At 41.4% G+C, this 5,377-nt stretch overlaps 1 pseudogene; it reads right to left on the minus strand.

Annotated features, from left to right (window-relative positions):
- Positions 1 to 1,745: 1,745 nt before the first annotated feature.
- Positions 1,746 to 3,285, minus strand: LOC124657546 (annotated as a pseudogene).
- Positions 3,286 to 5,377: the final 2,092 nt, after the last annotated feature.

Here is a 5,377-nt window from a genome sequence, read left to right on the forward strand (position 1 = left end):
GCAGCTCCTCCTGTGATACCTTCAAGACAGAGATAGGAGGATTCAACACACTTTGCATTGAGATCTCAGGGGTATAAATACCCGTACAAGCACACCAAGGTGCGGTCTCACAGTTACAACGACCATGCGATCGTGTGAAGAGATCGTGGGCCTTTGACTAGTTACACGTGACACATACGGACTCCTGTGGTTCAACAGTGAGCATTGCTTCTGATGGTGCTGCACTTCTATACTTGAGTGCCTTGTTTATAGGCGCTGGACTGCTGGAGTATGTGTTTCTTCTTTGTCACCTTGGAGAAGCTACTACTAGATCTAACGCAGAGAGATGACAAAAGAGGAGCAGCCTGATAGACATGAACTGATCAAGCTTGAAACCGAAGCACCCGATACAATAGTATCACCAACTGGATTGCTAGTCCCTACCTCTGTCTTTTGCACCATTGAACCATGCAGTACAATAGGAGACCACATATTATAAATTGTTTTTGCCAACAACGTACTACAATCTTCTTGCTTGCACTGTCAATATTCAGTAACTAGTGCAGTATATTGTCTTGGAATAATTCTGTCATGATGATAATTAATGGACTAGATAGCTCTCTGATGATTTCTTAATTCGTGGTAATTAGTGGAGCAGACAATTCAATGAACTTCCAAGCTGGTCCCAAACAGGATTCCTTCATAGTTTGCTAAAAAACTGGGGGGGGGCGGTGGCCCCCTGGCTTACACTAGATCACCGAGGCCGTGAAGGAAGGTGGCGCGCGCGGTGTTGAGGGCGTGGTAAACGGCGAGCGCGCGCGGCGGAGAGCTGTCACCATTGGATTGTCGAGAGAGGTTCCGGAAGCGTGAGAGAATGGATTGAGCAGCTCCTCCTGTGATACTATCAAGACAGAGATAGGAGGATTCAACACACTTTGCATTGAGATATCAGGGGTATAAATACCCGTACAAGCACACCAAGGTGCGGTCTCATAGTTACAACGACCATGGGATCGTGTGAAGAGATCGTGGGCCTTTAACTAGTTACACGTGACACATACGGACTCCTATGGTTCAACAGTGAGCATTGCTTCTGATGGTGCTGCACTTCTATACTTGAGTGCCTTGTTTATAGGCGCTGGACTGGAGTATGTGTTTCTTCTTTGTCACCTTGGAGAAGCTACTACTAGATCTAACGCAGAGAGATGACAAAAGAGGAGCAGCCTGATAGACATGAACTGATCAAGCTTGAAACCGAAGCACCCGATACAATAGTATCACCAACTGGATTGCTAGTCCCTACCTCTGTCTTTTGCACCATTGAACCATGCAGTACAATAGGAGACCACATATTATAAATTGTTTTTGCCAACAACGTACTATAATCTTCTTGCTTGCACTGTCAATATTCAGTAACCAGTGCAGTATATTGTCTTGGAATAATTTTGTCATGATGATAATTAATGGACTAGATAGCTCCCTGATTGCTTAATTCGTGGTAATTAGTGGAGCAGACAATTCAAGATTCCTTCATAGTTTGCTAAAAAACTGGGGGGGGGGGGGGGCGTTGGCCCCCTGGCTTACACTAAGCTACGCCCCTGCCATTAATGTAAACTGCAAGATAAAACACATCTCAATTGCTATTCAACTTTCTGATAGAGCTTAAGTCAGTAACTAAAAACGTTGGGTGGACGACAAGATGTCCAATCTCTGTTCCGCTGAGACTGCATGTCGACTATCCTGTTTGGAATCATTGTCTTCAAGTCTCAATCCCTGCAAGATTGCATTAGCATCAGGATAAACTTGGAGAATATTAACAAATTTTCAAGCCTCCTATCTTTGTTCCCACCATTCATCATTCCGTTTTCCTTACCTGCTTACATTGTTTCTGTGCCATGTTGCAGTCTCGGGCTCAAACCTGAGCTCCCAGGTTGGCTAGTAGTGAAGGTCTTATTTCAGAGTAAGGAAGAAGGGTTTTCCATCCAACTGGATTGTTCTCACCCTAATAAATTGACCATCTTCCAATCCCTGATAAAAAAAAGGTCAACAAATGCCATGTAAACTCCAATACAAAATCGAAGATACTGGAATATGCGACAGAAGAATATTGTTCAGTACTCACAATGCATACCTTCACCACCTCTATAAAAGAATCTAGATCTGGAGTCGGTTGCCTGTTAACCTCAACTATCCACTCGGGAGCAGAGAGAGAATATCTATCCGAGGGACTTCCAGGAGACCATCTGCATAAAAGACCTGGTTTCTCATTCCCTTTTACGGCTGTAAATCTAACATCTACATGTAAATGTTGATATAGGTGCCTTTTTATTGAATTGTTTAAGCTTCAAAAAGTAGAAAATGGTGTTGACTGGCCACGATTCCAGCTCTCATTTTCCAGAATATTTATTGCTTTTTTTTTACATATTTTCATACTAACAAAATTATAGGTCTCTACATGGTGCTCCAGTATTCATTATTAATTATTGCTTCAGGGCAACCAGTGCACACAACATGGAAATGGAATGTGGTCTCAAAAAAATATGGAAACGGAATGAGGACATCATAATAATTAAAGGGTTATTTCTAGAAATTTCTGACTGGACATTCAAATCAAATTGGAAAATTTTAAACATCAGTCAGTCCGTTCCTGAACAGATCAATGTCGTATAATTCAAAGTAAAAAAAATGTAAATTTTGATCAAGTTTGTAGAAGAAAAACTATCAAAATGTAACTATCTAACGATAATGATTTAGCATTGTAGATGTTGATAGTGTTTTCTATAAACTTTTTAAACTTAACATTATTTGCCATTGGACAAATTTTATATGCCATTTTTTCAGGAACAACGGAAGCATTAGCCCGAGTCCAGTGTTCCAATCGAAAGATTAACTGATGGTTTCTAATATTTGAAGGAACATGACACTGACCTAACAACATAAACTCCATGACCTTCCTTGGGCAGAGAACCACGACCACGCATTGTCGGATACAAATTCTGAACAATGCATCCACACTAATTCACCATGCGTGTTGAACCATTACCGTCCCTTACATCTGTTCCAACAATAAGGTCTATTTCCTTTCCCTGCTCAAATGTTAAAACAATTATACTACTAATAATACCTGATTCGATCGTATGTTGTCAAAGAAAAAGTGTTTTGCTTTCAATTGTAGACCGTTCTCACCTACCTAAATATACTCACCTCAAGCATTCCATCGGAATCTATTGAATGATCCAACTTTTGGCAAGCATTCTCAATATCAAGGAAGCATGTAATAGGCTCCTTACGGATAGCAAGAATCATATCTCCTTCCAGAAGATTTTCCGCTTTTGATCCAGCAAAGCAACCTTTAACTTGCAGCACTTGTCTTCGCACTGGGTCCTTCTTAGCGAGAACCTGCATCACGGAACATTAAATGTTTCATTATGCAACACTCACCTAATGGACTATCCAAAAGGCACCAAATGCGCAATCACATTCAAGATTCAGGTTCAGAAGCCATTAAGCAACAATATAACGTATCATGTTTGTCAGACAATATTAAAATATGAGAGATCTAATTACCTGCACCCATCTATCGTTCAATCCATACTTTCTTGCCTTTGACAACAATGTTGGATAAAGTTCCACCTCCAGAAGTCTGACATATGGCATTGGTCTCCTAATTCCATTGATAAGACGAAATGGTTCAGGAGTTCCTGGTATGAACTTCTCAAGGATTTGAATTATCAAGATCAGAGGGTGCACTTCTATTGTTGTTGTAGGAATTACCATAAGAGTTGCCATAACCATTACCATTATTAGAAGGATATGGCCTATAATTATTACTACCAAAATTATTCTTATAAGCATTGTTGTTAAAATTATTGTTTTTAATGAAGTTCACATCAACATGATCTTCTTGAGCAACCAAAGAGGCTAAAGGAATATTTTTTTGTGTAAAGTAAATGCAAGTAACTAATTTTTGTGTGTTTTTGATATAGAGAGCAAGACAGTAAATAAAGTAAAGCTAGCAACTAATTTTTTTGTGTTTTGTTTAAGTGCAGCAAACAAAGTAGTAAATAAAATAAAGCAAGAGAAAAACAAAGTAAAGAGATTGGGAAGTGGAGACTCCCCTTGCAGCGTGGCTTGATCTCCCCGGCAACGGCGCCAGAAAAAGAGCTTGATGCGTGCAGTTGACACACGTCCGTTGGGAACCCCAAGAGGAAGGTGTGATGCAGACGAGTAGCAAGTTTTCCCTCATAAAGAAACCAAGGTTTATCGAACCAGGAGGAGCCAAGAAGCACGTTGAAGGTTGATGGCGGCGAAATGTAATGCGGCGCAACACCAGGGATTCCGGCGCCAACGTGGAACCTGCACAACACAACCAAAGTACTTTGCCCCAACGAAACAGTGAGGTTGTCAATCTCACCAGCTTGCTGTAACAAAGGATTAACCGTATTGTGTGGAAGATGATTGTTTGCAGAAAACAGTAAAGAACAATTGCAGTAGATTGTATGCGATGTAAAGAATAGGACCGGGGTCCACAGTTCACTAGAGGTGTCTCTCCCATAAGATAAAAGCATGTTGGGTGAACAAATTACAGTCAGGCAATTGACAAATAGAGAGGGCATAACAATGCACATACATGATATGATAAATATAGTGAGATTTAATTGGGCATTACGACAAAGTACATAGACCGCTATCCAAGCATGCATCTATGCCTAAAAAGTCCACCTTCAGAGTTATCATCCGAACCCCTTCCAGTATTAAGTTGCAAACAACAGACAATTGCATTAAGTATGGTGCGTAATGTAATCAATAACTACATCCTTAGACATAGCATCAATGTTTTATCCCTAGTGGCAACAAGACATCCACAACCTTAGAACTTTCCGTCACCGTCCCAGCATTTAATGGAGGCATGAACCCACTATCGAGCATAAATACTCCCTCTTGGAGTTAAGAGCAAAAACTTGGCCAGAGCCTCTACTAATAACGGAGAGCATGCAAGATCATAAACAACACATAGGTAATAACTTGATAATCACCATAACATAGTATTCTCTATCCATCGGATCCCGACAAACACAACATATAGTATTACGGATAGATGATCTTGATCATGTTAGGCAGCTCACAAGATCCAACAATGAAGCACATAAGGAGAAGACGACCATCTAGCTACTGCTATGGACCCATAGTCCAGGGGTGAACTACTCACTCATCACTCCGGAGGCGATCATGGCGATGAAGAGTCCTCCGGGAGATGATTCCCCTCTCCGGCAGGGTGCCGGAGGCGATCTCCTGAATCCCCCGAAATGGGATTGGCGGCGGCGGCGTCTCGGCAAGGTTTTCCGTATCGTGGCTCTCGGCACGCAGGGTTTCGCGACGAAGGCTTTAAGTAGGCGGA

The sequence above is a fragment of the Lolium rigidum genome, chromosome 5 (genome assembly GCF_022539505.1).
Source record: "Lolium rigidum isolate FL_2022 chromosome 5, APGP_CSIRO_Lrig_0.1, whole genome shotgun sequence".
NCBI classification, from domain to species: Eukaryota; Viridiplantae; Streptophyta; class Magnoliopsida; order Poales; family Poaceae; genus Lolium; species Lolium rigidum.